Genomic DNA, 26,970 nt, shown 5'->3' on the forward strand with positions numbered 1-26,970 from the left:
AAAATAAACATGTAAGGCATTGAAGAAATGTGTACAAAATACAGGGATGAGCATTGGCACAGCATTTAAATTTCCACTTGGGATGGGATGCTCTCATGCCAAATTTGAGCACTTGGTTTGAGTCTTCTCCTCATCTTCATTTGGATGCAAGTTTGAATTCTGCCTGTTCCACTTCCAGTCCAGCTCCCTTCGAATGTGCCTGGGAAAACAGCTAAAAATGGCCCAGGTTCCTGGGCTTCCGAATCAATAGGGGAACCACTCCTGGCTTCTGGCTTCTGATCAGCTCAGCTCTGGCCATTGCTGTCATTTCGGGAGTAAACCAGTAGAGAGAAGATTCTTTCTCTGTGAAGCCAGGAGTTTCATACAGGTCTTTCTCATGGTAGCAGGGGTTCAGACACTCCTTCCATCTCCTGCTGCTTTTCCCAGGCCATTAGCATGGAGCTGGATTTTAAGTAGAGCAGCCGGGAGCCATGATATGGACTAACATCCATTTGAGATGCCATTGTCACAGGTGGGGACTTTACCCACTGTGTCAAAACACTGGAATTAAAATTTTTTTTAAAATAATGCATTTGAGATATTTTACATCTGTCTTCTTTATCATTCCCCACATGTTCACAACTGTTATGGTGGGGTCAGGGCCAAAACCAAGAGCATAGTCCAGCTCCATCATGACAGTGAAAGGAACTCATTGGCTTGAGTCATCATTGCTGTCTCTGAGCATCTGCATTACCAGGAACTTGAAGCTGGGAATCAAACCCAGTGTGGGATGTGGCCACCTTAACTGTAAAGTTGGACAGTGCACCTTAGCTGGTTATTAGGAAAGTGCAGATGAGAAGTCAGGTGGCTACAGGTCAATTCTCAGGCGGCCTGAGGAATTAAGAGTAGTGATTCACCCTCGAAAGTCGGGGGTGGGAGTACCTGATGAACACCAATGTGTGTCTCTGTTTGGTCAGCAATTGGAGACAGGTGTGCTGTTTTTTGTTTTTTAATTGGAAAGTCAGACATACAGAGAGGAGGAGAGAGAGAGACAAAGATCCTCTGTCTATTGATTTACTCCTCAAGCAACAGCCACAACTGTGCCAATCTGAAGCCAGGAAACCGGAGCCTCTTCTGAGTCTCCCATGTGGGTGCAGGGTCCCAAGCCTTTGGGCTGTCTTCGACTACTTTCCCAGGCCACAGCAGGGAACTGAATGGGAAGCAGGGACGCCGGGATATGAACCAGTGCCCATATGGGATCCTGGAGTGTGCAGGGCGAGGACTTTAGCCGCTAGGCTACTGTGCTGGGCTCAGGTGTGCTGTTTTGAGACTAAAGTAACTTCTGGTCTGGTTGGGGTCCTGGCTTGCAGGAAACCTATTTAGGTCCTTGCGTTCCTGTTACTTTCAGGCTGGACAGACCCTGGAGGAAACTGTCGGCATCATCATGGCTGGTAGTTTTCTGAGAAACCAAAATAAAACCTGTTCCTTTACATCAACTATCCGTCTTTTGAGACAGAACACAAGTATAACATTTCCTCCTTATAAAAGGGTGAGGGCAGGTCTGCATTGTGCTACAACAGTAAAGCCTCCACTTGTGATGCCGGCATCTCCTATAGGCACTGGTTTAAGTTACTGGCTGCTCCACTTCCCATCCAGCTCCCTGCTTGTGGCCTAGGAAAGCAGCAGAGGATGGCCTAAAGCCTTGGGAACCTAGACCCTTGTGGGAAACCCAGAAGAGGCTATTGGCTCCTGGCTTTGAACTGGCTCAGCTCTGGCTGTCATGGCCACTTGGGGAAGCGAACCAGCAAACAGAAGATCTTTCTCTTTTTTTCTCTCTCTCTCCTTCTCACTGTAAATCTGCCTTTCAATAAAAATAAAAATAAAAATAAAAATAAAAATAAAATTCATAAAATACAAAGAGCAATGGACCCCACTCCACTCCTTCATATAAGTTTTGCATCATATATCTGACGATATTGCTATAACTACAAAATAAAAAGAACAAAGGAAAAAATATTTCTCATTTTATTCGAAGATCATTTTGGCGCTCTTCATATTTTCATCTTGGTGTGATTTAGGTTGGTTCACTCCCTGGTATATAAATGCTTCTAGCAAAGGGTTTAGTGGCTATGTCAATGTCATCCATGAAAAAAATAAGTAGCTTTTTTTTTTAACGTAAAATCTTAGAACACAAAAATTCCTAGGGTAACATCCAACTAGAAAGCAATACTGAAGCAATGAATCACTGTATTTCAAAATCTTAGCAGTCTATGTAGCATTTTGTTAATCCTCCTAAGGATCTGTTTTTTCCCAATAGTTTCCCCAAAATTCTCTCACCCATTAAAACTTTAAAATTGCTACTTACATTTCTCCCTGGATCTCGTCCTTTCTCCCTCTTTCTCTCTCTTTTTAAATTTAATTTTACGGGCCCAGCGTGGCGGCCTGGTGGCTAAAGTCCTCGCCTTGAACCCGCCGGGATCTCATATGGGTGCCGGTTCTAATCCCAGCATGTCCACTTCAAATCCAGCTCCCTGCTTGTGGCCTGGGAAAGCAGTCGAGGACAGCCCAAAGCCTTGGGACACTGCACCCACGTGGGAGACCTGGAGGAAGTTCCTGGCTTCTTAGCTCCGGATCGGTGCAGCACTGGCCATTGCGGTTCACTTGGGGAGTGAATCATCGGATGGAAGATCTTCCTCTCTGTCTCTCCTCTCTGATATCTGACTTTGTAATAAAAACAAATAAATCTTTTTCTGTAAAGGCAGATCAAATTTTGGAACAGAAGGATAGACAGAAAGCCCTTCTACCCACTGGTTCACTCCCCAAATGGCTGCAACAGCTGGAGCTGAGCTGACTCAAAGCCAAGAGCTTCTTCTGGGTCTTCAGTGTTGGTGCAGGGTCCCAAGGCTTTGGGCCTCGCTCCACTGTTTTCCCAGGTCACAAGCAGGGAGCTGGAAGAGAAGTAGAGCTGCCAAGACACAAACTGGCGCCTATATGGGATCCCCAGTGCATTCATTGTGAGGATTTAGCCACTGAGCCATCCTGCCAGACCCAAGATAGGATAAAAGTCTTTAAAGCTCAGGCTCAGAGCTGATGCACCATCATTTCTGTCGTATTTTAGTGGCCAAAGCTGGCCATGGAACCAGCCATACTCCATCGCTTGATAAGAGCACCTGCAGCCAACTTTATATTAAAGCAAAGGATGAGGTTACAGGAAAGACAAGCACTCGTGCCTACCTCTGCCCCCATTTCTAAGGGAATATTTATTATAAGATTAATATGTTTAGATTACGATAATATTCTTTTTTTGAAAGATGTATTTATTTTAAAGGCAGAATTTTAAGAAGGCAGGGCACAACAGAAAGAGATTTTCCATGTACTGGTTCACTTCCCACATGGATGGCTGTCATGGCCAGCTGAGCCAGGTTGAAGCCAGGAATTTCCAGAGAAACCATGTGGATGGCAGGGGACTGAGTCCTCGGCCCGTTGCCTGTGGTCCCAGGTGCATTAGCAGAGAGCTAGATTGGAAATGGAGCAAATAGGACTTGAGCTGGCACTCAATAGGATGCCAGCATTGCAGCTTAACTGTTGCACCAGAGTGCCAGCTCCAAAGTGTGAGTGCCATGTATTTACCACACTGTGATTAAAGGCAGGATTCTGCTGTGGTAGACGCAGAAGAGGCTCCTGGCTCCTGGCTTTGGATCAATTCAGCTGTGGCAGTTGTGGCTGCTTGGGGAGTGAACCAGGGGATGGAAGATACTGCTCTGTCTCCTTCTCTGAATATCTGTCTCGCCAATAAATAGACCTTTATTTTTTTTAAAAGATTTAGTTATTTTTATTGGAAAGTCAGATATACAGAGTGGAGGAGAGACAGAGGAAGATCTTTTGTCTGCTGATTCACTCCCCAGGTGAGCGCAACGGCCGGAGCTGAGCTGATCTGAAAGCAGGAGCCAGGAACTACTTCCGGATCTCCCATGAGGGTGCAGGATCCCAAGGCTTTGGGCTGTCTTCCACTGCTTTCCCAGGCCACAAACATGGGATTCTGGTGCGTGCAAGGCGAGGACTTTAGCCACCAGGCTACTGTGCTGGACCCTAAATAAATTTTTAAATAATAATAAGATGGAAGTAGCAAGAGTAAAAACCAGTTGATATTCTTAATACATGTAAAATGGCCAGGCCAGTGCTGTGGTATAGCACACCAATCCTCTTCCTGTGGCATCAGCATCTTATATAGGTTCTGGCCCATGTCCCAGATGTTACACTTTCCATTCAGCTCCCTAATTGTGATTTGGGAAAGCAGTGGAGGATGGTTCAAAACATTGGAAGCTACACCCACACAGAAAATCTGGAATAAGCTCCTGGCTCCCAGCTTTGGGCTGGCCCACCTCTGGACATGGCATCATTTGAGGAATGAGCCAGGGAATGGAAGACCTCTTTCCCTCTTTCTCTCCCCTGTTCCTCTGTAACTGACTTTCAAGTAAAAACAGATCTTTTAAAACCAACAATCTCCCTGGGCCCAGTGCAATAGCCTAGTGGCTAAATCCTCACCTTGCATGTGCCAGGGTGCTGGTTCGTGCATGACTACTCAGTTTCCCCATCCAGCTCCCTGCAAGGTGAGGATTTAGCCCCTAGGCTATCTGTGCTGGGCCCTGTCCATATTATTGTTGTCATTTTACAGAGAGAAGGGCCCGGTGTATTTTGAAGCTGTTCATGCTGCAGGAGCTTTGGCTGAAAGTTTTTTGGCTCACTTCTGAAGCAGCCACTTGAGGAAACCCCGGGAACCCTTCACTCCAGCCTGTCGCCAGTTCACCTAACCAGGGATAAAAGTTCCAAGTGTCTTAGTGTGAAGACTTTTGGCAGGCCTGTTTCGTGGTACCATGATTTTTAAAGCTGCCCCCCCCCCCCACACACACACAACATGGAAGAGAAAAACAGTAACAGAAGGGAGCAACTGCAAAACGTGCTATTGGAAGCCTGTTCCGCGGAGGTAAGAGCTTTTCATTGAACTTTATTGGGCTTTTTATCCAACTTTTTGTTGAAAGCTCTTTCTTTCCCGCAAATATCTTTTCCCTCCAATTTTCCAAGGGTGGAAGGGAGGCTCTGAACCACAAAAGGGCTGCATTTTTAAAAAATCCTGCGGAACGACGCTTATCCTGAGAGCCATGAAGCGCGGCTGTACCGCCTGTATGGAACCAGCCACAAAACATAGGCAGACAATCTCGAGACTCTTTCAAATATTTCTGGGTGGAAACTTAACTGCTGGAGCCTCACGGCTGTTGGATCAGTCATATTTACGATTTTTATAAATGAGTTTATTTTAATAAAAACAAGGAACTCTGTGAGCTTGATCTTGAAACAGATTGATGTGGGTTGGCACCATCTGCTGTACCGAACATTCGCGTTACTTAAGTCGGCAGCCAGTAGGGTTGTTTGTTTTTTTTTTCCGCCCTCCCCTTGCCCCCTCCCCGAGTGGTGGCGTTGACATTCGGGACCGTGCCACGGACAGGACTGCCCCGTGCGCGTGACCGTGCGCTGGCTGCGGGCAACGGGGCGCCGAGCCACCGAGACAGCTCGGACCAGCAGAGGACATACACCGTAGCTGGAGAAGAGGCAGAGAAGGAGGAGGAGGAAAAGGAAGCCAGGGCTCCCGGGGCTGCGCGGCAGGTGCTTGCGTCACCTCTCGGCCGGGACCCTGCCGAGGTCCTCTGGCTCTGCCGGGGCGTGGGGAGCGTGAGTCAGCACCTGGGAGAACTCTTTATTTGCTTTTCTCCAAAAGAAAGGAAGAGAGAAAAAAGTCTCTGTGCATGACTAGCATCCCTTGAAGGCTCTGTCCCTCCTGCATTTCCCGGCACCCACCCCTCACTCGGACACGTGGCAGCCGTCGGGGCTTTGCCCTGGGCACTAGACTGTAGGATACGTCTGGGAAACAAGCCTGCTGCCCACCTCAGGCTTTCCTCTGCCAGTGTCCCACAGTAGCCCTTAGACATACAGACGAAAGAACGAAAGTCTGCATCTGCACCATTTGTTTTCCTCGGGGACCAAGTCCCAGGGGCTCTCGGTGGGCGCCGGGTCACCCCTAGGGAGCGTCCTTGTACAGAGAACGGATCCTGTGGGGAGACCTATCGTTTTCGACATCGTGTTGATCACAGTATGGTAGCTCGTGACCCACGACCCTGCTTCCCCTTTCGTCCCTCAGCACACGGTTTCTAGAATTCGGACCGGCAGTTTGCGCTGGCGGCTTACTTTCAAGTGAGCCCGACGGTGTTGACATTTTCTGTGGTAAATCCGGGGTCGCCACGCAGGACAGGGCTCGGGTCCCTCCGCTCATGGAGGGTCCCTCACTCGATGAGCCGGGTCTAGCACCCCAAGATGACACAGCGAATAATAAGCAGGCCTACGCCGCTTTCCTCCGTCAGCCTTCCACCCGGAGCAGCCGCAGTATTCCGTGGAAGCTGTCTGCACTTTTGGAAGGAAAGGACTCGAAAGGCCTTCGCGAGGGAAGGTGACGGGAGGTGCAGCCGGCGGCTCCGAAGTGAGGGCGCACCGAACTTCTGGAGTCGGAAGCCACGAGAAGTGGAGCTGCAGGGACCAGCGGCGCGACCGCGGCGGGCCGGGGGCGGAGCCTGGTTCCCGGGGCGGGGCTTCCCGGACGGGGCGGGGCATCCAGGGGGCGGGGCCTGGGCAACGGGCTGGAGATGGGGCTGACGGTGACAAGGGGGCGCCTCTCGCGTTCCGGCGGTGTCGGCGGGAAGACCGAACGTGCGCCCAGAAGACGGGCGTCGTAGCCTCTGGACTGACCTGACAAACTGCGAGGCTTCTGCTCACACTGGGCGGAACCATCACCGGCGAGGGGCGGGGCGGGAGGCGGGGTCGGGACTTCTGACAGGAGGTGGGGCTGCCGTCTGGATTGATCTGAGAAACCAGGCTTTTGGCCACCGCGTGCGGAGTCACCGCCGGCAAGGGCGGGGCCATCGTCGGCAAGGGCGGGGCTTCAGCTGACAGCAGGCGGGGCTGCCTTTTGGATTGATCTGAGAAACGACCAGGCTTCAGACCCCAGCGTGTGAAGTCATCGCCGGCAAGGGGCGGGACAATACGCGGCCAGGGGCGGAGTCATCGCCGGCAAGGGGCGGGGCCAGAGCCGGCGGGGCGGAGCTTCAGCTGACAGGAGGCGGGGAGGCTCCCCGGCGCCCGCGGCGCGTCCATCCCGGGGTGGCTTGCGGGGTGTCGAGACCCGGGAGAGCGGCGGGGTCCGGGTGTGGAGAGCTCGGCGTGGCGTGGCGCGGTGTGGGGACGCGCGGAGGGCGCGCGCGGGAGGGCCCCACCTCGGTTGGCTCTCTCCCCGCTCCGCCCCCGGACGGCCGCGAGGCGCGCGCCTCTCCTCGCACCCCCTTAACCCCGGGTCCCCACGCTCGGCTGGCTAGCCGAAGCTGCTGAGGTCGTGTGTGCGGGCACTGCCAAATGGTTCCGGGTTTAGGGTTCACAGGTCAGAGTTGACTCCCTGAAAAGTGCATTCGGTTTGAAATGCAAGATGGCGGCGGCGGCGGGGCGCTGAGAGGCGCGGCGGCGCCTGCAGGTAGCGACGCGACCGGCGGGCCCGGACGCCCCGGGCTGCGCGTGGGGAGCGGACGCCGGGGGTGCGGGGCGGCCCCAGGGCAGGGACCCCGGGGACCAGCCGGCGCGCTGCGGCGGGGCGCACCTGGCACGGGGCGTCCGTGGGGAGGGCCGGGGCCTGCGAGGGACCCGCCGCCTGCATCGCGCTCCCCGGGCGGGGGTCGCGGGGGAGACATCAGAACGCCCCGCGTGAGCGAGCAGTGAGCACCTTGGGGGGCTGCTGAGCGGACAGTCAAGGCTAGGTTTTCCCTGAGAGGGGCTACGCAGGGATGGAGGACCCCACCAAGGTTGAGGGCCCTCGCACTGGCGCTGCCCTCCGGGGATGTGTGGCCACCCGGCGAGGCTAGGCTTCTCGGAGAGTAGAAGAGCTTTTCTAGTTGTTGCTTTGCAGTTGGAACCCCGGACACCTTTTTGGGGGAAGGTGCAAGCCCTTCATCCCCCTCCCCCACCCGGTTCAGGGATGGGCTGCGCCTCCACTTGGGAGAAAGACTCGGTTGAGATCTTTAAGGACAGTATTACGATGTGCAAGCAGCGCTGCGATTTAGGGAAGAAGTTAATGAGAATGGAAAGAACGCCCACCCTTTTCAATAGAACGGGGTGGGGCTGCGCTGGGGTGGGGTGCTGGCGGTCCTAGGAAATCCTGGGGATGAAAGGCGAGGAAGAGGCGTTCGGAGTGCTAGGTGCGAAGAGCCTCCAACGGGAGGCAAGAAGAGCCTTGCCCGTGTGCATTCGCCCCAAAGTTCCAAGAAAAGGGACTTGAAATTCTTTGTTCCAATACGCCACCCCTTCCCTCAGTGAGCGCAGTGAGAAAGAGCAACGTGTCCCCCCCCACACCCCTCTCCCCACTGCTACCCACGGACGAGCTTTCGTGGGGTGCCCGCAGTTTGGGTTAAGGACGGGTCCAGCCCGTGCGAAGCATCGGTGAGGGACTTGGGGCTAGGGGAGTTAAAAGAGGAGGATGGAGATGGGAGAAGACAGGAGACCTGGCAGAACAAGACGTGCACAGTCGTTTTGTGTCATTAACTCCAATTCTTCCTATTATTTTTTTAAGATGAAAAGAGCACATCTTTGCGAGAAAAATGTCCAGAAAGGCTAGCCGATTACTTATGGTGTGATTATGTTTCCCATGTAACTTCACAGAAAGAAGCAACTAGTTCCCTTGAGGTTAAGATTGATAGAGCAGATGCTAAGGCTTGGGAAGCAGACAGCGTTTCGTGGCTAGGGAGGAGGCAGCGGGACTGGGGACTGTGGCGTGTGTGTGTGTGTGTGTGCGTGTGTGTGTGTGCGCGCGCGCATAGGCATCTGTCATGCACCTCTGGGGTAGTTGCTGTGGGTCATTGTTCCCAGTCTTTGTCTAAAAGCTTTAACTTGTGTTCCGTGGTGCTGCAGGAATTACCTTTGTTTCTAAGTAAGTCATCCCGACTTTACGCTGGTGCTAAGGCACTGAAACAAAGCCCTGGTTTCAACAGGAGTGTAGCCACCGCTCCACGCTTCAATTGCTGGAGTACCAGTTCTGACTCCTGAGCCTAATCAAGGGAACCCATGAGCTGCCTATGGAATAATAAGGCAAGAATGAGAAGGAAACGGCTCTTACGGCTACGCTTCAGGTTTTCCTTCCTTTAGTGAACATTGTAGAACTGCACACACGAATTTTAGACAAAGTAAGAAGCGTCTGGATTCAGTCTTTTTAATGTGAAAATGGTAACATTTTATTTACCCAATGATTCTTTTTTTCGTACAAGTATCTCTTCATGGGTTTTATTTACTAGGATTGTTATTTGCTAGGGGCTAAAATGAGAAAGCAAGAATTAAAATAAGATGAATAACTGAGAATCGCTGTGATATTTTGTTTCAGACTTTGCAGGCCATTTTTGTGTTTTCAAAAGGGCTTGAATTTATTGGCAGTGCCTTACAGATACAGTTGAAGCCTGCACCAGCTTAGAGCTCCGGGTGGGATCTATTTGTGCTGTTCTTTGGTCTCCTCCGAGTGCGCATAGCTCCAGTGTCTGTTTCATCCTGAACAGATTTGGCTGGGTGAGGCCCAGAGGCGCGCAGCCAGCTGGTTGGCGATGGGCTGGGACCGGGTGCTCGGAGCCTTTCTTCCCTTGTTGCTGCGCTGACTTGGCGGGATTGGGAGGGTGGCTCATCAGTGCTGTGGCGGTGCTTTCGCCTTTCAGGAGACTTATCAGTTCTTTCTCTTGGATAGCTATGAATAAAGTTTTACAGTTAATTTGCTAATTAAAATGGCATGGGGAGGTGGCTCATTCTGAACCCCTTTTCCTTTTATTTTCTGCTTTAAGGTAGAAGGGTTATATTAAGATATATTACATGTTTTCTTTGAACTGAGCACAGAAGTGGTATTTAAGACTCAGTTGCCTGTGACTTAGGACTTAATACCTAAATGAAAGTGCTCTTAAGATTATTTAAATCATTACAGATGCAGTTGAGGGAGCGACACTTTTATCTATGCAGTAGCATTGTCCATTTGGGCTCAAAAGACTTTACTTGAGTATTACCCGTGTTGACAGTTCAGTATTTAATCTAGTTTTTGTTCTTAAGGATTTATTTATTTTTATTGGAAAGGCAGATATACCGAGAGGAGGAGAGACAGAGAGGAACATCTTCCGTCTGATGGCTCACTCCCCAAGCGGCCACAATGGCCAGAGCTGAGCCAATCCGAAGTCAGGAGCCAGGAGCTTCTTCCAGGTCTCCCACGTGGGTGTAGGGTCCCAAAGCTTTGGGCCGTCCTTCACTGCTTTCCCAGGCCATTAACAGGGAGCTGGAAGGGAAGTGGGGCTGCTGGGATAAGAACCGAAACCCATATGGGATCTTGGCGCTTTCAAGGCCAGGACTTTAGCTGCTATGCTATCGCATTGGGCCCTAATCTAGTTTTTAATCTGATATAATAGTCAGTGGAATTCTTAGGGAGGGATTTGGAGTTATTCTGTTCTAAAGTAATTGTATATATATATAAAGATATGATTTTAGCATTTGAACAAAATCCAGTGTTTCTATAGTGCTTCTGATGAATTTTATTGTGTCTTTGTGGCTTTGATATGTTTGTAATAATTAGTAAACAAAGTTACATGACTGAAGTTGTGCATTTAGATTGCTTTTCAGGATGCGTGTTTAGAAATCTGTATTGTATACATTTATTCTTTTTTTTACATTTTACTATTATTGCTATTATTTTATGATACAGTTCCATATTCCCTTATCCCCTCCCCAATTCCCTCCCCCCCCAGTTCCTCTATATCATTGCTAACATATAGTTCTTCATACTCAGTCATACGTCCATCATTGCAGGTATGGACAATGGCAGAGAGTCCAGAATCCTATTGTCAAGATACAGTAAACAGTTTCATTGTAAGTCCATCTTTGTCTGGAAATAGAGATGCATACCACACTGCATCCTCACATCTGAATGTTAGTCTCCATTTCACAGCTACTGTACATCCCCTCAAATGAAAAGTCATGATACAAAATCAATGATAGAAAGAAAAATAGAAATTTACAATGCCATGAAATTAAATGACATGTTACTAGATACGACAGTCGCCATTACACAACTACTGTACATCCCCTTAAATGAAGAGCCACAAAACAAAATCAACATCAGGGAGAAAAAAGAAATTAACAACACCAAGAAGTTAAATAATGTGCTATTAAATGACTAATGTGTAGCCGAAGAAATGAAAATCAAGAACCTTCTTGAAGAAAATGATGCTACTGCATGATCTACGAGTCACTGAATGATTTAATCCGAAGAAAGTGTTTTGAAGAGATGAAACCAACAGAAAGCAACAAAACCCATGTGATATAGTTTCTACTGATCTTTGTTGAAGTGTGTCTCCTCCAGACAATAAACAGATGGGTTTTGTTTTTTAATCCAGTCTACTAATCTATGACGTTTGATTGTGCTTAAGTCATTTACATTCAGAGTTTAATATGTATGGGTGGTACTTTGGTCCTGTCATTTTAGGAATGGATTGTTCATTGGTTTAGTCTTCTGTTGTCATTTTACTGTGATGTTCTTCCCGTTTGCCTTTGGTTTTGGTAGGTGCTATTCCTCTTCTCTGTCAAGAGAACATCTTGAAGTATCATTTGTAGGGCAGGTTTGAAAGAGACAAATTCATTTAGCTTTTCTTTTCTGTGGAAGAATTTTATTTCATTTTCAAAGACAAAAGAAAGCTTTGCTGGATATGTTATCCTAGGCCGACAATTTTTTTTTTTTAGAATCTGGAATATGTCACTCCGTTCTCTTCTTGCCTGTAGAGTTTCCTGTGAGAGATCTCCTGTGAGTTTAATTGGCATTCCTTTATATGTCAATTGATTTTTTTCACATGCACATTTAAGGATCTTTTCCTTATGTTCAATTGAAGAGAGCTTGATTATCATGTGTCTTGGTGAAGATTGCTTTTGATCAAGCCTGTTGGGAGTTCTGTGCCCCTCCTGGATCTTGTTTCCCAATTCTTTCTCCAGATTAGGGAAATTTTCCTTTATTATTTCTTTAAATACATTTACAAACTCAGCTTCTCTTTCTGCACCTTCTGGGACTCCCATAACTCTTATATTTGGTCTCCTAATAGTATCTCAATTCTTGAATACTTTTTTTTGCCTGATCCAGCTCTGCTTCCAGTTTTTGGTTTGTTTCCCCCTGATGACAGGAAGTATCTTCCAATTCTGAGATTCTTTCTTCTGCTTGCTTCATTCTATTTTGGAGACTCTCCACTGTACTTTTAATTTGCTCTACTGTGTTCTTCATTTCTGATATACCAGTCTTGATTTGCTTTATTGCTTGCTTAAATTCTTTGAACTCTTGTATGTGCTTCTCATTGTTGATGAGAAGCTTTAAAAGGAGTCTTATGGATTCTGTGTGCCCCATTTTCTTGATGTCTTCCTCAGTTAACTCTGAGGTTGGCATAGGGTTTTGCTCCTTTGCAGGGGAATCTTCAGTAATATTCATTGTGCCTTTGTCTCTTCTAATGCTCTTGGTCATTGGACTTCTGGTTAGCAGAGTCTTCTCCTTGGGACAGGTTTCTAAGCTGTATCACTCACAGGTCTACAATGCAATTTTACTTATTGCAGTTGGTACACAGCTTTTTGCTTGCAGCCACTTGTGCCACTACCTCCAGTGAGTTCCAGGTTTGGGTTCTTATGTTAGATTTCCCCCATGGTCTCCATAGCCCCAGCTCTTGGCTCACCACTCTCCACCTCCTGTGATACTGTGCTGAGGCTGCACTGTTGTCTTTGCAACCTTTCTCCCACTTCTGGTTGGAGCAGGTCCCAGGATTAGAGAGACACCTGGTATCCTATATAATTAGGTTATTGGTGGCGCTGATCTTGCTGGAACCTGTTAGACATTAGGTCTGGGTGCCACATGAACCTATTTTGACCTGTACGATGCCACAGTTGAAATTATTTTCCTGCGGGACCAGTGCAAACCACGGAACTCAGTGAGTTCTCCTGAGCTCATCACATGCGCAGTTCACTTTTGTCCCCTGCAGTCCCAAAGCTATTGCCACAGTGCCCAAAATGGTGCCTGCCGTACCACCACCACAGTTCTTGATCTGCTGGCCATCAGGTCTGAGGGCTACAGACCTGTCTTGGGTGGAACCCATAGAATGCCACGTTGTTGCAGTTCACCGAGTCAGAAATGAGCTCACTCCCAGCTCAGAACATGCTCCGTCCTCTCCCTTGCCCTTTCCTCCTTATGCAAAATGGCGCCCGATTCAGCTCTAGGGGGCTGACTGGGCAATGAAATCCACCCTGTTCTCACACTGCCCGTTTGAGATCTGTTGCTCTGTCTCTGCTCCTGGTCAAATCAAATGGACCAGCAGAACGGACAGTTCTTTGTATGGGTTCACCTCCCAAGCTCCCAGTCAAAGTCCCTTCCCACCTGGTTGCTGGTGGAGTTCTGGATGCTGGTGGCGTTCAGATTGCCGTGCTGGAGTATCAGTCACTGCAGCACCACACTGCTGTGCCCGCTGCTTTCCTGTGTCTGTCAGTCTCCAGGTATCCCTCTGCTGTTGTTCTGTCCTTTCCTATGTCCTGAAATATGTCCTCTCTGCTTCATCTTGAGTAAATGTTTTACCGTCTGTTTAAATGCGTCCTTACCCTATTCATCTTGATTCTGTATTGTATACATTTATTTTTTTTTTCTTAAAGATTTATTCATTTTATTACAGCCAGATATACAGAGAGGAGGAGAGACAGAGAGGAAGATCTTCCGTCTGATGTTTCACTCCCCAAGTGAGCCGCAACGGGCCGATGCATGCTGATCCGATGCCGGGAACCAGGAACCTCTTCCGGGTCTCCCACGCGGGTGCAGTGTCCCAATGCATTGGGCCGTCCTCAACTGCTTTCCCAGGCCACAAGCAGGGAGCTGGATGGGAAGTGGAGCTGCCGGGATTAGAACCGGCGCCCATATGGGATCCCGGGGCTTTGAAGGCGAGGACTTTAGCCGCTAGGCCATGCCGCCGGGCCCTGTATACATTTATTCTTAAAATAAATGTTAATGTGTAAACTTTTATATAGTTGCCAGGTTTGTGTTTTAGAAGATTAATCTTGGCATTTTCTGTGATCTGTATTCTTTGATTTATCACCAGTTGTAGAAATGCATGTGTGTTGGGGCTTGGCAGCGTGGCCTGGTGGCTGAGGTCCTCGCCTTGATCCCATATGGCCGCTGGTTCTAATCCCGGCAGCTCCACTTCCTCTCTATCTCTCTTCCTCTCAGTATATCTGACTTTGTAATTAAAATAAAATAAATTAAAAAAAAAAAAAAAAAAAAAAGAAATGCATGTGTGTTTACGTATATATGGCTCTATGACAGATGCATATCTTTGGCCTAAACAATTGTAGTGATCTGTGGAACACCAGTTTATACGTACAGGTTAGGAATAACATTCACTCAGGGAACCAGTTGAATAAATACTTTTTTAAAATATTTATTTTTTATTGGAAAGGCAGATATACAGAGAGGAGGAAAGACAGAGAGGAAGATCTTCATCCATTGAATCACTCCCCAAGCAGCCACATCGGCCAGAACTGCACCGATCCAAAGCCAGGAGCAAGGAGCCAGGAGCCTCCTCCTGGTCTCCCACATGGGTGCAGAGTCCCAAGGCTTTGGGCTGTCCTCCACTGCTTTCTCAGGCCACAGGCAGGGAGCTGGGTGGGAAGCGGGACTGCTGGGACATGAACCAGTGCCCATGTGGGATCCCAGTGCGTGCAAGGAAAGGACTTTAGTTGCTAGGCTACCATGTCAGGCCCGAATAAATGCTTTTTAATGCAGGATTTTTATTTTCAGTTTTTAGATTTAGATTTTAAGAACTTATCATCAGAGCTTGTGCATCAAAATATTAAGGTGGCAACTGTATCATAAGCATTTTTTGTTTTCAATAAAATTAAAACTCCTGAAATTTTGGTGATTTTCCTGTTTCCCATGATTCCAACTCCTGTTTTTCTGTTTCTGAAGGTCTTTCCTTCCTTTCCTAGTTGTTGTAGAACTAGAAGGACATAGGAAGTTCTGATATCTCTAAGCACTATATTCATGATTTAGGCTTTTTTCCCATACTAGGACTATTCCCCTTTCCTGCCAGTGTCGTCTCTGCCGCCGTCTTGGCTCACTGGGCATAGGCTGCACTCAGGAGGCAGGAGGGTGAGAAGAGGAATACAAGATTATTTGTAGGGCCAATTTGTTCTATGTAATACCCCTTAAAATATGCCATCTGGGAGTGATTCATTTTGAAGCTAAGGTGAGAGAAAGGGTGTGGAGAGGGGATTAAATCATGATTCATTAGTGTCTACCTGTTAAAGTCAACTTGTACCAGTGTTATTTAAAATGTTCAGAGATATGAACTAAAAAATGAAGTTAATATGCTCAGCGCAATGGCTCAACGCACTAATCCTCCTTCAAGCACCACGATTCCATATGGGTGCCCGTTTCTATCTCAGCTGCTCCACTTTCCATTCAGCGCTCTGCTTAAGGCCTGGGAAAGCACTTGAGGATGGCCCAAAGCCTTTGGACACTGCACCCATGTGGCAGACCCAGAAGAAACTCCTGGTTCCTGGCTTCGGACAGGTTCAGCTCTGGATATTGCAGCCACTTGGGAATGAACCAACGGATGGTAGAATTTTTTGTCTCTCCCTCTGTTTATATATATGCCTTTCCAATAAAGATAAATCTTGGGGGGAAAAAAAAGAAAATTGGGTCCGGTGCGGTGGCCTAGAGGCTAACGTCCTCGCCTTGAACGCATGGGAGCTCCACTTCCCATCCAGCTCCCTGCTTATGGCCTGGGAAAGTAGTCGAGGATGGCGCGAAGTCTTGGGACCCTGCACCCGCGTGGGAGACCTGGAAGAAGTTCCTGGCTCCTGGCTTCAGATCGGCGTAGCACTGGCCATTGTGGTCACTTGGAGAGTGAATCATCGGACGGAAGATCTTTCTCTCTGTCTCTCCACCTCTCTGTATATCTGACTTTCTAATAAAAATAAATCTTTTAAATAAAAAGAAAATGAAGTTTATTGCTTGAATGTTATTGGATTTGTCAACTTTCAGCAAATCTTTAAAACACACAACTTTCCTTTGTTATGTAACTTGAAGTCAACATCTTTGGTAAAATAAGAAATATCTAACATTTATGTTCTTCCCAAGTTGTAGCAGATATTCAAAAAGTTTTTGTATGTATTACAGTCCTTGCAACAAGCATACTAGGGAGGTGTGAATATTAGTCTCATTTATAGATGAGGCACAGATAGGTTAAATCATTCATTTAAAGCCACATAGGTATTAAGAGATAGTATTGGAATTTGAACCCAGTCTGGTCCAAGCCTCTTGGGCTTTAAAATCTGTCTACTTCAAGAATATCTTCTAATGTTTTATTTTTTTTAAAAGATTTATTTTATTACAGAGTCAGATATACAGAGAGGAGGAGAGACAGAGAGGAAGATCTTCCATCCGATGATTCACTCCCCAAGTGAGCCACAACGGCCGGTGCGCGCTGACCCGAAGCCGGGAACCTGGAACTTCTTCCGGGTCCCCCACGCGGGTGCAATGTCCCAATACTTTGGGTCGTCCTCAACTGCTTTCCCAGGCCACAAGCAGGGAGCTGGATGGGAAGTGGAGCTGCCGGGATTAGAACCGGCGTCCATATGGGATCCCAGGGCGTTCAAGGCGAGGACTTTAGCCGCTAGGCCACACCGCCGGGCCCTTGTTATGTTTTTATTACATAATGTACATTGTAGAGGTGAACTCTTTAATTTATAAAAGCCCGCTCATTCTGAATTTTAAAAAACACCTTGAATTGGAAATGTTATGCAGTAATCCCCGCATCAGGAACTAAACCAATGTCAGGTGACTAGAATTTTCATTCAGAAGTTGGGGAGCCCATTTGTTCGCTGCCTCTTGGCAGCTCTTCCCGGGAGACGCTCGCTTGGCGAAACATCTTGCAGTTGTCGGATGATCTCAGAATGGATTGAATAAGTTACCAATTTCCTACGATATTAATAATTCATTTTGGAAAATAACCTCTCCTCTTTGGCAGTTGTTTCTCGTCTTCTCTCCTACCCCATATCCTGTAGATGGATGGCTAACAAGGGGCTGGCCAGGGAGATAGCAGGAAATGAAATTGTACCTGCTCAGGCTGAGGAGACGACAAGCTGCTCCCCTGGAGCTCCCAAAACATGCTCCCTGGCATTTCATGAACATGTATCCCTGTCAGCTTTGACTTAGCATGGACAGATTTTCATAGATTTATGGTCTTTCTCACTTAAGAGGGCTCTTCATCAAGTAGTATTGAACAGTGACAGAAATAAAAAGATGTGGTATTTTGGGGAAATTGCCTTTCTAACTATCCCTTTATTGTAGTTTGCAGAGTGTCAGTGATTCAAGAAAAGCACCAGATAGACTCTATCTCTTTAAAAGCACTGTTTACTGTTACTCTAGTAAGAGAATCAGTTATAACTTTATTAAATTATCTGGTTAAACTGCACTGGGTAATGTAAGATTTCTGGATACTAACGATTCTTTTTTGAAAATTTTGTTTATTTGGAAGTGAGAATTACAGAGAGAGTATTTGCAACAGCTGAGTGACTCAGTGTCTGGGCTGGGCCAGGTCAGAGGCAGGAACCCAGAGTTCAGGCCCATCTCCGGCCTGGGGTGGAAAGAGGCCCAAGCCCTCCGGCCATCTTCTGCTGCTTTTCCAGGAGTATTAGTAGGGAGCTGAAACAAAAGGCAGACCGATGGGACTTTAAACAGCACCCAAATGGATGATTGTAAGCGGTGGTTTAATGTGCCACTGGTTTAATGTGCCACACGACAACAGCTACCATGTACTTTTCAAAGAACAGTTTTCAATTGTTTGATTGCAAACTATTGATGTTTCGTGTAGTTTTGTAGTTTCAGGTAGTATTGTAGCAAAACTGAATAATTAAACATTGATATCTTGTTGTATAACATCATGTTTAGGCTTAGAGTACCACTAGTTTATTTTAATTATTATTGGCTTGAATTGCCAGCATTAATAATCTTTACCACCATATTTAATGCAGTATAAATTAGGATACAAACACTAATAGGTTTGTGTGCAAATACAAATGAACATACCTTCTCCCAACTTTTAATTGAGGTTTTCATAACATTTATGTACTAATTTAAAAGATTCTGGGCCCGGTGGTGTGGCCTAGCGGCTAAAGTCCTCGCCTTGAACGCCCCGGGATCCCATGTGGGCGCCGGTTCTAATCCCGGCAGCTCCACTTCCCATCCAGCTCCCTGCTTGTGGCCTGAGAAAGCAGTTGAGGACGGCCCAAAGCTTTGGGACACTGCACCCGCGTGGGAGACCTAGAAGAGGTTCCAGGTTCCCGGCTTCGGATTGGCGCAGCACCGGCTATTGTGGCTCACTTGGGGAGTGAGTCATCGGACGGAAGATCTTCCTCTCTGTCTCTCCTCCTCTCTGTATATCTGACTTTGTAATAATAAAATAAATAAATAAATCTTTAAAAAAAAAAAAAGATTCTACGTTTTGGGCCCGGTGGCATGGCCTAGCAGCTAAAGTTCTCACCTTGAGCACGCCAGGATCCCATATGGGCGCCGGTTCTAATGCCGGCAGCTCCACTTCCCATCCAGCTCCCTGCTTGTGGCCTGGGAAAGCAGTCGAGGACAGCCCAATGCATTGGGACACTGCACCCGCGTGGGGGAAACCGGAAGAGGTTCCAGGTTCCTGGCTTCGGATCAGCGCTCACCGGCCGTTGCGGCTCACTTGGGGAGTGAAACATCGGATGGAAGATCTTCCTCTCTGTCTTTCCTCTTTGTATATCTGACTTTGTAATAAAAATAAATAAATCTTTAAAAAAGCAAACAAAAAAGATTCTAAGTTTTATTTTATTATTATTTTTAAAGATTTATTTATTTTCATTGTAAAGGCAGATTTACAGAGAGGAGAAGCAGAGAAAGATCTTCCAGCCACTGGTTTACTCCCCAGATTGTCATAACGGACGGAACCAAACCAATCCAAAGCCAGGAGCCAGGAGTTTCTTCCATGTCTCCCACGCGGGTGCAGGGTCCCAAGGCTTTGGGCCATCTTCCACTGATTTCCTAGGCCACGAGCAGGGAGCTAGATTGAGCAGCTGGGACACGAACTGACATGCGTATGGGATCCTGTCGCTTAGACATGAAGGATTAACCAGTTGAACCATTGTGTTGGCCCCAGATTCTAAGCTTTTTGTTTTTGTTTTATGATTTATCTTATTTTTATTGGAAAGTCAGATTTATAGAGAGAAGGGACACAGAAAAAGGTCTTCTGTCTGCTGGTTCACTTTTCCAGATGGCCACAGCGGCCAGAGCTGAACTGATCAGAAGCCAGGAGCTTAGAGATTTTTCCAGATCTCCTGTGCAGGTCGGGGTGTGGTAGCTTTGGGCCATCCTCTGCTACTTCCTTAGGTACAAACATGGAGCAGGAAGAGAAGCAGAGTAGCTGGGGTAAGAACTGGCACCATATAGTATCCTGGTGCATGAAAGGCAAGGCTTTAGCCACTGGGCCATCACACCAGGGCTTTGGTACAACCTTTAAAATGGTACTTGCAGGACAGAACTGTGGCTTAGCAGTTATAGCTGCCATTGGCTGTGCTGGCATCCCATATGACTGCTCCGCTTCTTACCCAGCTGCCTGCTAATGTTCCTGGGAAAGCAGTGGAAGAAGGCCCCCATGTTTGGGTTCCTGTACCCACACGGTACAGGAAACCCCAGTTCCAGCTCTAGCCAACCAGTGCTTGCTATTATGACTAGTTGGGGAGTGAACCAGCACATGGAAGACCTCTCTTGCTCCCTGCTCCCATTCCTTCTCTAACTGCCTTTCAAAAAAAAATGATTTTAAAAGTGTATTAAATACATAAATATATTTACTTAAGTTGCTCCTGGGGCTGCCCACCTCCCACACTGGAACCCCATCCACTCCCTGCTGATGTCTCCCCGGGGAGCAATGGGTGTTGTCTTGAGGACTTGGGTTGCTGCCCCCCACACAGGAGACCTTGGTGGAGCACTGGACTCCTGGCTCAGCCTGGCTCAACCCTGGCTGCTGTGGGGGTTGGAGGAGTGAGACACGGATGTGCGATCTTTATCAGTCTTTCTGTCTGTCTCTTTCTCTTTCAAATAAGTGAAAATAAGTACTCTTAAAATTGTTTCCTTTCTTTTTTTAGCAGTTTTAAAATCTATTTTAGAAAGATTTATTTATTATAATTGCAAAGTCAGATATACAGAGAGGAGGAGAGACAGAGAGGAAGATGTGTCCACTGATTCGCTCCCCAAGTGGCAGCAACAATTGGAGCCAAGCCGATCTGAAACCAGGAGCCAGGAGCCTTTTCTGGGTCTCCCACAGGGTGCAGGGTCCCAAGGCTTTGGGCCTTCCTCGACTGCTTTCCCAGGCCACAAGCAGGGAACTGGATGGGAAGCGGAGCTGGGATTAGAATGGCACCCATATGGGATCCTGGTGCATGCAAAGTGAGAACTTTAGTTGCCAGGCCACTGCACTGGGCCCACAATTATGTTCATTTTCAAAAAGTAACGCATAAACTAAAATTTGTTATGGATAAATCATATATAGGATAATAAGCCATTTTGCACCTTTTTTTGGTAGGATCCTGTGGACCTGTTTGTAAGGATGGCCTGAGCTAGACGTCTCCTGATTTAAAGGGATATCCTCCCATTTCAAAGAACAGGATGCTCAAGAAGCTATGGCAAGTACGGCAAGTACGCGTTTCATTGTTTTTCGATGGTAACGTTCAGGTGGTTTCACAATTTAGAAACTCTAAGATATAGACTGCTTTAATTTCTTTTTTTCTTTTTTTTTTTTTAAGATTTATTCATTTTATTACAGCCAGATATACACAGAGGAGGAGAGACAGAGAGGAAGATCTTCCGTCCAATGATTCACTCCCCAAGTGAGCCGCAACGGCCGGTGTGCGCCAATCCGAAGCCGGGAACCTGGAACCTCTTCTGGGTCTCCCACGCGGGTGCAGTGTCCCAAAGCTTTGGGCCGTCCTCAACTGCTTTCCCAGGCCACAAGCAGGGAACTGGATGGGAAGTGGAGCTGCCGGGATTAGAACCGGCGCCCACATGGGATCCCGGGGCGTTCAAGGTGAGGCCTTTAGCCGCTAGGCTACGCCGCCGGGCCCAGACTGCTTTAATTTCAAAGTAAATAGCACACCTAATAAATCTCACGTGGTGTGTTCATAACTGACTTTTCTGTCTTACTGTCGTATGTTTATAATTGATTTTTCAATTACTGTTTGCTGAAAACAGCTGTGTGTCAGACAGTATATCAAGAGCAGTGATAAAGGAGGTAAGCAAGACGCAGGGGGGCCCTGAGGGTAGGAGCCTCACTGTGGGAAACTGATCCAGAGACTGTTACATTCTTGTACCTAGATCCAGAAGTGCTTTAAGATACTACAGCAGTCCTGGGGCACAGCGCCGGGGTGCAGCAAGTTAATCCTCCGCTTTGGGTGCCAGCATCCCACATGGGTGCCGGTTCACGCCCCAGCTGCTCCCCTTCTGATCCAACTCCCTGCTCTGACCTGGGAAAGCAGCAGAGGATGGCTCAAGTCCTTAGGTCCCTGTACTGTTGTGGGAGACAAGGAAGAAGCTCCTTGTCATTACATCAGGTCCTGGCATTACATCAGGTCAGCCCTTGCTTTGCAGTCATGTGGGAAGTGAACCAGGAGAGGAAGCCCTTCTCTGTCTCTCCTCTGTGAAATCTGTCTTTCAAGTAAAAATAAACAAACCTAAAACAAAAGAAAAAAAAAAAAACTTAGGTAAAAGATAAAGTAAGATGGCAAAGGGCCAGACTTTTGAAAAAAAGAAAGAGCAGGGCTGAGATATAATTTCATTTATAAAAGTTGTTAATAATAGTTGATTATAAACATTTAATTCATAATTAAATATTTATTTAGATTAGCCATGCCAATATTTATACACACTTTTATTTACATTATTAATTATTATAAGATTTGTTTATTTGAAAGTCAGAGTTATACAGAGAGAGAAAGGAAGAAATCTTTCATCCACAGGGAAGTGGAGCAGCTTGAACTTGAATCGGCAGTTATATGGGATGCACCACCCACTGCACCACAATGCCAGCCCCCTAATTAGCTGACTTTCCAAAATAAGCATTAGATTACGTATTACTATACTTGAAATCTTTATACTTTAATCCAGTTGTTACGTAAACTTTTTTTTTAAAGATTTATTTGTATTGGAAAGGCAGATATACAGAGAGGAGGAGAGGCAGAGAGGAACATCTTCTGTCCGATGATTCACTCCCCAAGCGGCCACAACAGCTGGAGCCAATCTGAAGCCAGGAGCCAGGAGCTGCTTCTGGGTCTCCCACATGGGTGCAGGGTCCCAAAGCTTTGGGCCGTCCTCGACTGTATTCCCAGGCCACAGGCAGGGAGCTGGATGGGAAGCGGGGCTGCCGGGATTAGAACCAGCGCCCATGTGGGATCCCAGGCTGTGTGGGGTGAGGACTTTAACTGCTACGCTATCGTGCTGGGCTCTGTTATGTAAAAGTTTAAACTTGTATTTATTTGTTTGAGAGGCAGAACTACGGAGAGAGAGCTCTTCCATGCGTTGGCTCCTCCCATAGATGACTGCAGTAGCTGGGACTGACCAGACTGAAGCCAAAACATACACCTCCACTGATTTCCCACAAGGTGTCAGGGCCTAGCTAGGCACTTGGACCATCTTTTATTGCTTTCCCAGGCATAGTAGCAGGGAGCTGCTTTGGAAGAGGAGCAGCCAGAACTTGAACTTGTGCTAATAGAGCACAATGTCGGCATCAATAGTTTAAAAAAATATATTTTTATTTAAAAGTCAGATTTTACAGAGAGAGGAGAAAGGGTAGAGAGAGAAGTCTTCTGTCTGCTGGTTCACTCCTCAAATGGCTGCAGTGGCCAAGCTATGCCGATCTGAAGTCAGTAACCAGGAGTTTCTTCAGGTCTCCCAGGTGGGTAGTTGCCCAAGGACTGTCCTCTGCTGCTTTTCCAGGCTATAAGCAAAGAGCTGGATTGAAAGGGGAGCAGCATGGTCCAGGATATGGACTGGCACCCTTATGGGATCCCAGCGCATACAAAGCAAGAACTTCAGCCGCTAGGCTGCTTTGCTGGTCCCCCCCCCAAATATTTGAATGAGTTATAGAGAGGAAGAGAGAGCTCTTCTGTCTACTGACTGACTGTCCTGATGGTTGTAAGAGTCATGGCTTGGCCAGACCCAAGGCACGAACTGGGAGTGTCTTCCCGGTCTTCCCTGTAGGAAACAGGGGCCCTAAACAATTGTGACATCTTCCACTGCTTTTCCCAAGCTGCTACCAGGGATCAGGATCAGAAGTGGAGCAGCCAGGATATGAAATGATGCTCATATGGGATGTTGGGGTTATACCTGGCAGCGTTACCATTTCTATCACCAGCACGGTACCTTTCTCATTAAAAAAAAAAAATGAGTTCTTACAAGTCAGTGGTACCAATACTAATTACTACTTTCCTTCAAGGAATTTTTGTGATTGGATGATTAACTCACTTATAAGGAGCTAGCAGTTCCTTGTTTTATAAATGAGGAGATATTGGACCCGTGACTGGTTCATCAGCCTCTCAAAGATAATGTCACTTGGAAGTAAAAACAGCAGTCTTAGGTTAGACTGTGAAAGCACGCTTGATGAACTTATGGAAAACTGCAGCAGAAAATTGTTTTGGATCATATACACAAACTCTTAAGATAAGCAGTATCATGGTAGTGCTAGTGTATGTATTACTCTCATCGTAGTACATCTGTACTTACCTGAAAGCAGCAGGTAGAAATCTTTTCAGATATTGAGGGGTGAGGGTTGGTGCTGTGTTTAACCTGCTGCTTAAAGAAGCCTGAATCCAGGTGCCGGCTCTGCTGTCGATCTTGGCTTGCTGCACACGAGAGGCAGTGCTGTTGGTTCAAGTACTTGGCTCATCCCCACCATCCATGTGGGAGAGATGGATTGAGTTCCTGGATCCTGGCTTGGCCGGGTCCAGTCCTGGTTGTTGCAGGTGCTTTGGAAATAAGCCAGGAGAAAGGAGATCACTGTTTCTCTGCCTTTTAGGCGATCAGAGAAATAAACCATTTTAAAAATAATAATAATAAAGGAAGATACTTCACTGTTAAAACTGGGGTCCGAGCTTGGCAGCAGTCCAGTTTGGATTCTTCTTTCACTCTTCAGCATTATTAAGGTGTGCTTTCTTGGGGTGAGAGTGGTAGGTTGGGTGGGAGGTATGGGGTTGGGGGAGGCTGTGGCCGGCGTGGGGGGTGGATGGCGGATAAGGAAGACAGCAACGATTGAGTTTGTCTTCAGCCATTAGCAAAGGGAGCCTCTTTCGTTAGCTTATCCTTGTCCACTCTGGTTTTTGTTTTGTTTTGTTTTTAAACTGACATACAGAGAGAATGAATCTTCGCTTCACTGATTTACTCCCCAAATATTCCCACTGACCAGGGTTGGGCCAGACCAAAGCCAGGAGCCTGAAGGTCCATCAGGGCTCCTTGGTGGGTGCGGGGAACCAAGGATGCAGGTCGTCTTCTGCTGCTTTCCCTGTGCACAGATGCTGCCGGAAGCCGAAGCAGCCCTCTAACAGGGGCCGCTAGCATTCTAGGCAGGAAGTTCGCCTGCTGTGTCACAAGGCCAGCCCCGGTTTCTGGGGTGCTTTCACTTTTCTTCCATCCATTTCGATCTCTGTATTTACTTTGATACTTGATTTTTAATTTTTTGAGACCATTTCAACTATTTTTTGAGATTTCTTTCTCATGTAATGATTTTGTGTTGCCAATAAACTTTAAATATATTTGTTTTGAGTATAAATTTGTGTTGTCAAATTCTTAATTTTTTTTAAAGATTTTTAAAGATTTATTTTTATTGGAAAGGCAGATATACAGAGAGGAGGAGAGACAGAGAGGAAGATCTTCCGTCCACTGATTTCACTCCCCAAATGATCGCAACGGCCGGAGCCAAACCAATCCAAAGCCAGGAGCCAGGAACCTCTTCTGGGTCTCCCACACGGGTGCAGGATCCCAAGACTTTGGGCCATCCTCGACTGATTTTTCAGGCCACAAGCAGGGAGCTCGATGAAAAGCCGGGCCGCCGAGATTAGAACTGGCACCCATATGGGATCCCAGCACGTTCAAGGCAAGGACTTTAACCATTACGCTATTGCGCCAGGCCCAATTCTTAATTTTTTAAAAGATTTGTTAATTTTTATTGGAAAGTCACATGTACAAAGAGAAGGAGATACAGAGAGAAAGGTCTTCCGTCCACTGGTTTACTCTCCAAGTAGCTGCAATGGCTGAATCTGAGCTCATCTAAAACGAGGAGTCAGGAGCTTCTTCTGGTTTCCCACGCAGGCACAGGGTCCCAAGGCTTTGGGCCGTCCTCCACTGCCTTCCCAGGCTACAAGCCGGGAGCTGGATGGGAAGTAGAGCAGCCAGGACATCAGCCAGTGCCCATGTAGAATCCTGGCACATGCAAGGCGAAAACTTTAGCCGCTAGGCTATTGTGCCGGGTCCCCTAATTTTTAAGAACTTATTGTTTCTAAATATTTTTATGTTTTAAATGTGAAAATGTCTTAGGTTTTAAAGGCCACCTCCACCCAGTTTGATTTTGACAGAATAGATGGCCTTTGTTTTGACTCTGTTATTCTTTGTGCCTACTGTTATTTCAGGCATTCTATGATTTTTGGTGGATTTATAACTTTTAGTTTGAATACAAACATGTGAAAATAAGCATTTTCATCTGACTAAACAACTCTGACTCAGAGTGAGACGTGAAGCCAAATAAAATACAGAGTCCTAAGAATTTTGCGGGTATATTTATGAATGCAAATTCCAAAGGATTTTAAGGGTGTGTATTTTTGTTCCATAAGAACAGTTTCACTTTAGTAGATAGTAAGTGAAACCTAACATGGTTCTTAAAAGCTATAATATCTTCTTAATGTTCTTAGTTAAACCAAAGTTGATTTAAAAATGTTTGTTTTTATCATATAAAATCTTTTTTTTTGTCATATAAAACTAGCATCCTTTTGCAAGCTAACTAGGCCCAACCTACTGTTATCTGTTAATAATTTAATTTACAGTACAAGACAGTCAGAAAACCCAGAGGCTGGGAAGTTCAGCGCAGCCTGGGTTCTGCTTGGCTGTAAGTTTTTTAGACTTTAGGAAGCATAGCATTTGAAAGAATCCACTAACTTCTGTAGTATATACATCCAGAAGTTTTGAATCTTTTTGAAACTGTGGTAGAATACCATCATAGTTGTATTATGGAATACAGAAGTGATAATTCCAAGGACGAATTTGCTTGGACATCCTTATGAGAACTTTGCTCTTTTCGCCTGTTTCATTATGGTAATAATTCTCTGAATGTTTTTATTTTACTCAAGGATATTTTAATATTTTGCTGATTGCTGTGATTTTTTATTAGTAGGGATTTTATTGGTGAGAATAATCTGGAGAGCAAGCACAATTTTCATAATTCTACAAATTAATGTTTAATGAAGTTATGTTATCATATGCAACATAGGTCTCTTTTAAAGTTTTTTTTTTCCCAGCAAATATTATTCAGGTCTTCATATATACTTGTTGAACCTAATGGATATAGTGGAGAGCTGAATATTCTTTCTGGCTGTAAAAGAGCTCCTGGAACAGTTGCCAAAATGTTAGTACTGTGAAGAGATGAACTTTGCTTCCATTAATGCTTTTATGTAGAGAAGTTCTGTTGTAATTATTTCAGCACGTGCATAGTCATGGGACATTTCTCAAGAAATGTCTGGAATAGGCCTGAATGCTATACATACTGAGGGATTCCTGATTCTCCTGGAAAACAAGTTTAGCATAGA

The 26,970-nt window shown here is 46.5% G+C and overlaps 1 protein-coding gene across 2 annotated transcripts in view; it reads left to right on the forward strand.

The window, feature by feature from the left end:
* The first annotated feature begins 7,094 nt into the window (after window positions 1–7,094).
* Window positions 7,095–26,970, forward strand: part of ZHX1 (zinc fingers and homeoboxes 1) — a 32,157-nt gene continuing 12,281 nt past the window's right edge. For both annotated transcript variants that reach the window (XR_009246055.1, XM_004580710.2), the window contains exons 1-2: window positions 7,095–7,549; window positions 20,712–20,815. The gene's annotated coding sequence lies outside the window, so the exon portion shown is untranslated. The remainder of the gene's footprint in view (window positions 7,550–20,711; window positions 20,816–26,970) is intronic.

The sequence above is a fragment of the Ochotona princeps genome, chromosome 9 (genome assembly GCF_030435755.1).
Source record: "Ochotona princeps isolate mOchPri1 chromosome 9, mOchPri1.hap1, whole genome shotgun sequence".
NCBI classification, from domain to species: Eukaryota; Metazoa; Chordata; class Mammalia; order Lagomorpha; family Ochotonidae; genus Ochotona; species Ochotona princeps.